This window comes from Heterodontus francisci, chromosome 13 (genome assembly GCF_036365525.1).
Source record: "Heterodontus francisci isolate sHetFra1 chromosome 13, sHetFra1.hap1, whole genome shotgun sequence".
NCBI lineage: Eukaryota > Metazoa > Chordata > Chondrichthyes > Heterodontiformes > Heterodontidae > Heterodontus > Heterodontus francisci.
In genome coordinates, this window is record NC_090383.1 from 91,199,114 (window position 1) to 91,208,782 (window position 9,669).

Genomic DNA, 9,669 nt, shown 5'->3' on the forward strand with positions numbered 1-9,669 from the left:
GCTTATATTCTACCTCATCTACACCTTCTTGCACTATCCCCATGTCCCTTGATTCCCCTAGTATCCAAAAATCTGTCAATCCCTGGCTTGGGCCACCAAACAATTGATAAAAAGGGAAAAATAGAATATGAGAGTAAACTAGCCAGCAATATAAAAACAGATAAGAGCTTTTATAAGTACATAAAAAGGAAGAGAGTAGATAAAGTAGATGAAAGCAAAATACTGCAGATGCTGGAAATCTGAAATAAAAACAGAAAGTGCTGGGAAAACTCAGCAGGTCTGGCAGCATCTGTGGAGAGAGAAGCAGAGTTAATGTTTCAGGTCAGGGACCTTTCATCAGAACTGGTAAAGGTTAGAAATGTAATGTTTTAAACAAGTAAAGTGGTGGGGTGAGGGGAGGGGGGAAGAGAACATAAGAGAAGATGTGTGATAGGACAGAAGGCCAGAGAGATTAACTGACAAGGTCATGGGACAAAGGCAAAGAGAGTGTGCTAATCATGTGATGAAAGACAAAGCATTTTGTGTGTTAATGACAGAATAATGAACAGCTCTAGCCAAAAGCACAAACATGAAAAAAACAGTGGGCAGGCACATGGTAAAAATAGAAGGAACAAAATAAAATAAAAATAAAAAAGGGCCAGTCATGCATGAAATTATTGCACTCAATGTTCAGTCCGGTATGCTGTAGCGTGCCTAATCAGAAAATAAGGTGCTATTCCCTGAGCTTGCGTTGATATTCACTGGAACACTGCAGCAGGCCCAGGACAGTTTTGTGGGCATGAGAGCAGGGGGGAGGTGGGTGTTGAAATGGCAAGCACCGGAAGGTCGGGGTCCTGTTTTTGGACTGAGCTAAAGTAGATGTTGGTCCCTTAGAGGCAGAGACAGGAGAAATCATCATGGGGAATGAGGAAATGGTAGAGGCATTGAACAAATATTTTGTATCTGTCTTCACAGTAGAAGACACAAGTTACATGCCAGAAATGGACAGTCACCTAGGGGCTAAAAAGTGTGAGGAGATTAAGGAAATTGATATCAGCTGAGAAAAAGTATTGAAGAAACTTGAGGGACTACAATCTGTCTTATTAACATTGATTTTAAACTGTTACTGGAGTGAAGAAAGGACTTGTTAAAAAAAATCACCCTTTGGGCGGCACAGTGGCACAGTGGTTAGCACCGCAGCCTCACAGCTCCAGCGACCCGGGTTCAGTTCTGGGTACTGCCTGTGTGGAGTTTGCAAGTTCTTCCTATGACCGTATGGGTTTTTGCCGGGTGCTCTGGTTTCCTCCCACCGCCAAAGACTTGCCGGTTGATAGGTAAATTGGCCATTGTAAATTGCCCCTAGTGTAGGTAGGGGAATGTGGGATTAATGTAGGAGGGAATATGGGATTAATGTAGGATTAGTATAAATGGGTGGTTATGGTTGGCACAGACTCAGTGGGCCAAAGGGCCTGTTTCAGTGCTGTATGACACTTGGCTGGAAAAACATTTTTGCATACTAACTGTCAGTGCTTGGAGGGACAAAGGGGCTATTCCGTGCTCCAATTTAACCCACAATGGACTTTGAGCACCAGGTGTTGTGTGTACGAAGAGACATTCCAGAGTCAGCTAAAACAAGAGAATCCACAAACAGATGTGGTCAGACCAGCTAGTCACATGACTGCTTGGCAACCTGGGTTTTTCTGAATTATACAAAGAGTTTGAACTGAAAAAAGACTGTTTGCTCCTGGACTGAGAAGACCTCTCCTGTCTGCTCCCATCTCTTTCTCACAAGCCTCTGCTCCCACTGAGGCTACATGAACTTCGAGAGAAAGGTCTCCTACATCAAACAAGGTTTACGAAGAACACAGGGCCCCAACGAAAAGCAAGACCTATGTACAATCAAGGACTTCACAGCGAGCTCAAAGAACAGTAAACAAAACCATCTTCGGATATTGCCTCAAACTTTTCCACTTTATTTCTTCTGCTCTTTTCTGTCTCTATCTGCATGCGTGTATTGCCTATGCATGCTAGCATGGGCGCGTTGCATATCCATAGGCGTTAACTGAATTAGAGTTTAAGTTTGATAAAGTTCAACCTTTTTTCTTTAAACCTAAGAAACCTGTTTGTCTTGTTTCTTTGCATTATAATTGGAAGTTAGTGAACAAGGATTCACTAAGGGGGAACTAAAAAATGCTGTGTTTAAAATAAAACCCTGTCACGGTAAGACCGGGTGAAGCCTGAGAGGGAACCCTAGACACCTTTCTCACCTGGTCGTAACACTACAATCTGTTTTCTGTCCATTAACCAATCCTCAATCCATGGCAATATACTATTCCTAATCCCATGACCCCTGATTTTGTGTAATATTCTCTTTGTTTGGAACCTTATCGAATGCTTTTTGAAGATCCAAATACACTACATCCACTACATTCTTATAGTGGTGCTCAGCTGTCTGTGCACTTTCTTCCCAGTTGGCTGGCCGGAGATTGTGTGTATCCTCTCTACAGCTGGTCCCAGCTAATTTATGGATTAAATGAATACTAGCTAGATCTGGTGATGTCTAAACTATTCTGAGCCTGATACACTCAAGCCTCAAGTCCCTTCAACTTCAGGGAGTGAAGAAAAGTTTGAAGTGCAGATATAAGTGACTGGAAGAAGTGTTTTGCTGGGGCAGGCCTCTGCAGATCCCATCAATGAGCAAGCTGGCTAGTCAGTTATCAGGGTAATTCTGAAGTACTGGAGATTTATGTAGCTGAGTTAATGGATGGTTTAGACTGCCACAGAAGATTGGCTCAGTCCAATTTTCCATTGCTAAGAAAGTCACCTTGCCAACTCAACCCTAAAGGGACCTTGCATACTTCTCCAAGAGTCACTACTTGGCAATTAAATAACGACAAGGGTAGACTGGAACTTTTGCTAGATGAACAACAAGTGCTTCTACTTTCTGAATAAGTCTCCTAAGGGGCATTTTATCAAATGCCTTTTGAAAGTCCACATATGCAACATCTACTGCACTACCTTTTTCAACCCTCTCTGTTACTTCATCAAAGAATTCTATCAGGTTAGTCAGACACAATATGTAGACTCTTTCTCAATGTCTAGTTCACACTCTCATAAGCACAGTATCACTATTCATAGAAGTTTACATATAATGAGCTTTTGCCTACAATTGGTCTGCATATTATTACTAACTGTATAAAAGCAAAATATAAAGTTGGAAATCATTCAACATGGCAGCATATCCTTATTTTTGGGTCACCACATAAGTGCACTTACCAACATTATATACAAGTAAGCCCCCAACACATCCAATGACACTGCCAGAGGAACAGATGAAAATTGCAGTCTCAGCTAGTGTGTTTGAATATTATCAATTACAGAGGGGCATTGATCACCATTTTACCTAGAAAATGATGGTTGGCATGCAAAGCCCTAAGGAGACAAGACAAACAGCTTGCAAAGAAGAGTAAGATGGCCATCATTAACACTACAAACAATGTCTTCAGGGATTTGGCTATATTTGGTATAGTTTATTGCAATTATACTAATTTAGTATTATCTGGACTTTTTTTGTTCATTCATGGGATGTGGGCATCGCTGACTCAGACAACATTTATTGCCCATCATGCATTACCTTTGAGAAGGTGGTGGTGAGCTGCCTTCCTGAACCACTGCAGTCCACGTGGGGTAGGTACACCCACAGTGCTGTTAGGAAGGGAGTTCCAGGATTTTGACCCAGCGACAGTTTGTAACTTAATACCATAAAGCACTTGGACCCACAGGTTCATGAAGAATGCACTAAAGCACTATAAAATGCTAAATTATTGAATAAAGTATCAAAAACTGTTCATGCAAAAGATACAAGTAGAAATATGTAGGTTTTGCTCATATCAGGTAAAAACTGGGTTATCATTCGCTAATTTTTTGTACCAATCTATTCTGATTTGAAAGATGATAATGAGAGCATGTGGCTGAGTCAAATAACAAGTAGAATTTTTGAACCTCATTTAAATTCCCTCTTTGAATATTGCTGGTATTCATTTTTAGATCATGATACAAGTCTTTGCAATTTGATTTCCATTGCAACTTAATCTTCCTGTCTTATCTCTTTGACCAAGCTTTTGGTCATCTGACCTAATATCTTCTTATGTGGGTTGATGTCATATTTTGTTTATAATGCTCCTGTGAAGCACCTTGGGACTTTTATCATGTTAAAGGGAGAGCCAACTGTGCTACAGCCCCAACAAACAAATTTCTCTGCAGCACCTATTGTCTCTCGAGATAAGGAGGCCCAAAAGAAAGAGAAAGAGTTGTTATATACATATAGGTTGTTGTTGTTGTCTGACAGTTTAGATATTATTACAAAACAAAATGCAAAGGAAGCACCTGCCAAATTATCTTTCAGTACTTAATTAGGGTAAATAGACATTTAAATAGTAGAATTCATAATTTGGTATCAGACTTGAGAATATTTATGGAGGTGGAGGGGCGACATATAGAGGTTTACAAAGTTATGAGTGGCATGGACAGAGTGGCTAGTCAGCAGCTTTTTCCCAGGGTGGAAGAGTCAGTTACTAGGGGACATAGGTTTAAGGTGCGAGAGGCAAAGTTTAGAGCGGATGTGCGAGGCAAGTTCTTTACACAGAGGGTGGTGAGTGCCTGGAACTTGCTGCCAGGGGAGGTGGTGGAAGCAGGTACCATAGCGACGTTTAAGAGGCATCTTGACAATACATGAATAGGAACGGAATAGATGGATATGGACCCTGGAAGTGCAGAAGGTTTTAGTTTAGACAGGCATCGAGATCGGCGCAGGCTTGGAGGGCCGAATGGCCTGTCCCTGTGTTGTACTGTTCTTTGTATTGCATATTGCTAAAATGATTCTGTTCTTTATTTAACTCAGTTCTTTCACAACTATTGTGAAAAATTGAAACATAACATGTTACCTTGTTTATGTATAACTTATCAATCCATACAACAGGATGCGATGAAAGTCTATGCTTAGCTCATCTTCATCTCTCCACAGTTTGCAGAATTTTTTTAACGTTGATTTGCTTGAAGGCATGCATGCCTCTCTCTAATACTCGCATAATAGGTTATACAAAATGTTACCTTTAAATTGAAACTTTTTGTTTGTTAATTAGACAGCTAACATTTTTTAGATGAAGATCACACCTTTTTCATTCTGTCATCAAATGAATAATTTAATGAACGAATCTAACGCATTATTTCTTTAGGTAATCGTGGTGACGTGTTAGATTCACATTTACTCTTTTGCAATCTTTGACTTGTCCTCATTAATAGTGCATTTACAGTCTTTGAATTCTGTAGTGATGTGAGTTCAAATTGTATTGATACAGACTTGGTAGTGTAATCATATTTTAAAGTTTGGCAGATCCTTACAGTGTCAATGAAATCATGGAATCTTGCAGCACAAAAGGGGGCCATTCAGCCTGTCATACCTGTGCCGACCAAAGGATGAATAGTGAAAATATTTTCACCAATATTTAACACAGGTCTTTTCATAAATGAATTGTAAAGACCTTTCAGTAATGAACATAATATTTAAATTATAAACCCGTCATTACATCCAATGCTGGGCTACAATGCCAAGCAAATGATAATGCCCAGTATCTTATTTGGGCTTAGATTATTAAATTACAGATACTGTCCCTATTTACTGTCCCTGTTATAGAAGACCACACAACTTAAGATGCCATGTATTTGTATTGATTTTCACTCAAACTGGCGACACTAAAATTTTCAGCAAGTATTTCTAAACAGAGTATTTTTAAACTAAAAATGAATGTTCATGATTAAAGTTTCCCTCTTACATTTTAATATCAGATAGAAAAATATACATGCACATTTTTACATATGTAGAAAATACATCTGCGAGGTGGCTTATATTGAAGATGTAATTTGTTCCATTTGTATTTTGAAAATTATTGTTCCTATCGACACTTAAAGATTTCCCACTAACTGTGCAAAAGAAGGTTATGTCTCATGTCGCGTACAGTGGATTTGGATAAAAATATTTAGCAATCCTAACCCCTTTTCCTCAGCCATTGTGAAATGTTACACCAGGGCTCCACAGTATTTACAGGACACAGATTAACAAGTAAACGCGTGTACAATATGACCCGGGCGTCACTTCCAACAGGGAGTTAGTTGGCCTTTCTCACACATCTGGAGCTAAAATCTATTTTTTTAAATCTCAGAGATAAATGTATTTTTCTTCGTTTTTTTAAATGTTTGGTGATCGCCAGTCGGTCAGTTCTCATCCGGAGCCTATTTTCTTGGTGAATTTACGGTTGATATGGTCTGTAACTCAAGTCAATTATATGATTAGAACTTTTAAAGTATTTAATCTACACCCTGCATATGGAGGAATTACTAAATTGTGTGTTGCTTCAGTACATTGGAGAGTGTTACTTGAAGCTGGTGCATTTGGTCAAAGCCGTTAAAGATTCACATAAGATCACGGATTGACCAACTTGCCGTCCCAACCGATTCTTCAGCTGAAATTCCATTCACCTCCAGTAAATCATCACCTAGATAGATTTTATACTTGACACAACTAAATATTATCGTATTCTCTAGTAAGGCAAGTATTGCTTAAACAAACAGGATACAGTAGTGTATACAAATTAATATCTTGAATTAACATTTGTACAGTTGTATTTATTTTAGCTTATTCTTTAAATTTCTTATAACTAAAATATTAAAACAATAAGCAGGGTTTTTATTTTGAAGTGAGGCTGTAGGCAGGGGTAAAATATAGACGAGATATAGTTTAAGACCAACATCTTATCCGAGTAATGTTAAATATTAACTTTTCACAATCTTAATCTCAAATCTTCTGTTTGAATTTGCAGGTCTGTATACATGATAATGATGAATATCTGTATAATATTACGATGAATCACTGCATGAAGTCATTACTGTATGAATATTTATTGTATGAATGTATGATTGTGTTACCTTGACTGTATGAAATTATATACCCATATGAAATATGGTATGGATGCATTATATGACTTAAAAACTGTAAGTGACTAAATCAATATCTAACCATGAGTATGTCACAATTAAAATATTACAGAACTAGAATTATTGTATGAGCAGGTATTATTCTGCTTGTTTAAGGTATGAATATATAATTATACTTCTGTGAGTTACTCACCTGCAGTTGAATTGACAGAACTAATGTGATCTGGATAAAGGTCTGGGAATTCATCACCTTTTATTTTGCCTCCCCGTCCGCTGTCTTCAGCCATTTTCATTTTATGGAGGAGCACCAAAATCTTGGGCCTCCAGTTTCGAGGGAAGACTCTTCTTCACCTCTGGTTGCAGTTTGACAAGTTTACTTGGTGGCACCATGACATCACCAGAACCCATTGGGCCCGAACAACCAATCGTCAGCCAAAACAAAACTAATGAAAGTGGTTAGACTCAGTAATGAATACGATGACCTCTTTATTACAGACAAGCAGTGGCATGATTGAAGGACAAGTGAATGGGCTGGTGCTTTAATTCGAATAATTAAAGTGCGCTGAAGTGAAATGGACAGCAAGGAAAATCAAGAGGGAAGCGCTGTGGGTGGCTGTTTGTCAGCACTCAGGTGGACAGGCGTGAGGTTTAAACTAAGCGTCCCTTTTGTAAAAAACTAATTCATCTCTAATAACCCAGATGACATGCCTCTATCCGACGGCACATACAAAAAAATGAAATGTGCCAACGAGGCTGAGCAGTTTCTTAAGGGACAAAGGGAGATTTTAGAAAAAGCTGATTGCCCGGTATAGATTTGAGTTCGCTCTATGAGCTTTCCTTAAAGCCTTTAACTTATACTATAATTACAAGAACAATAAGCTCCGGATTTGTAATCAAACATGCAATTTCCTCGTGTTTCTTTTTCATCAAGGGCTTCTTTATGGTTTTTGAAACATGCTTGGATGGGTTGTCAAGGTTTCATGCAGTTGTTATTCCAAAATATTTCACAGCAATTTACACACAGGATGCAAGTTAGGATAAAGATGCAAACTTTGATTTTTTTTAATTGCAATTATGGATATACTTGTATGTGTTTTTGAATATATTTTGATTTACTTGGATTATAGTGTTTACACCAGTTTCTTTACTATAAATGTGCGGCTGGGTATATTTAATATGGTTCAACCTGATACTTGTTCTCGGTGTTGACAGTATTGTAGTGATACAGATTGCTCTATACCGAATACCCAAACCGACCAGTTTTTATTAACCTGCGCAGAAATATAATTTCGTATTCTTGAAATTTTCTACATCATACACACTAATTACAAAATATTACAATAGGCGGTGTACACCGTACCCATTGTTTTACTTTTTAATTCAAGTTAGAGTGCTCTATAATCAAGAAAAACTGGAATCTGAACACATCTCTATAAAGTTTTTACATTTAAAGACAGGGGAAACTGAAAGCTGCATTCAATAAGTATTTAGATTACTGTTCGACAGGAGAGCAATCGTATTAAGTCTTCAATTATAAAGCAATTAACAGAAGGAAAAAGAGCTAATTGCTTCTATGCAGAAACTGATGATTACAATAAAACCCCCGTTAAATATAAATCGATCGAAACTAAGTTTTAAGGAAGAGGAGAATTCGGTTGTTTGCAGTTAATATGACTTAGTCCAATAGGAGCCTGCAGGCAAATCATTGCAAAAACCAGGGGAGGAAATGAAGAGAATTTAAGAAGGAAATCTCAATCTGCGGGTAAATAACGCCGTTGTACCTTCATGAGCTACATTGTAATAATTTATACATTATCAGACAAGAGAAGTAAATGCCAAACAACATGTATAATATGTGAAAATGCATCACATTCAAGAAGCATTTTATGCTAATAGGCCTCTATCCGAGGTAGGCCTAGAGGGTTTGTTGCTTTAGAAATAATTGTATTTTGGAACTATATTTAATCTTGAACAAAGGCTGGTCCACATTACGATATTTTTGTATTCCTGGCCTCTGTTAAATTGTTTTCACGAAATAGTGATGGACAAACCTTGTTTAGCTTCCTTAAACACACTGACATAAATTGGGTGAAAGGCGTGGCCGTCGAGTCACTTGTGCATAAAGGAAAAACTTGCATTTATACTGTGTCGTCCAGGATCTCAGGACGTCCCAAAGCGTTTTATAGCCAATGAAGTACTTTTGAGGTGTAGTCATTGTTGTAATCAAAGAGACGCAGCATGCGATTTGTGCACAGCAATGTCCTATACAAGTAATGAAATGATGACCAGACTGTTTTAGTAATGTGTAGAGTTCATTATGAAAAGTGAGAGATTCTTTCCTTTTACCAACGATAAAATATTGCAAAATATATCTTGATGACAATGGCCCCCTTAAAAAAGCTTACCCTGGTTTTATTATATAATATATGTATGCAACAGATTGCTTCCATTTCCTCCCTCTACTTTTGATTATTGAAAAGTTCAACATAAATGATTCAACTCACTTAATTTAGGACAAATTTGAAACATCTAAATTAGCCATTTAGGTGGCCAACCTTTCAAGAGCTGCAATAAGAAACACTAGTGAAAAAGAGTCCAAAGTTTTAAATGTAGTATGTTATGTTACCTGATAGTTTCCTGTAACTAAGAGCATACCAAGCAAGGATTTTTCAAACCTCTCAAATTAATGTAACCTTTGAT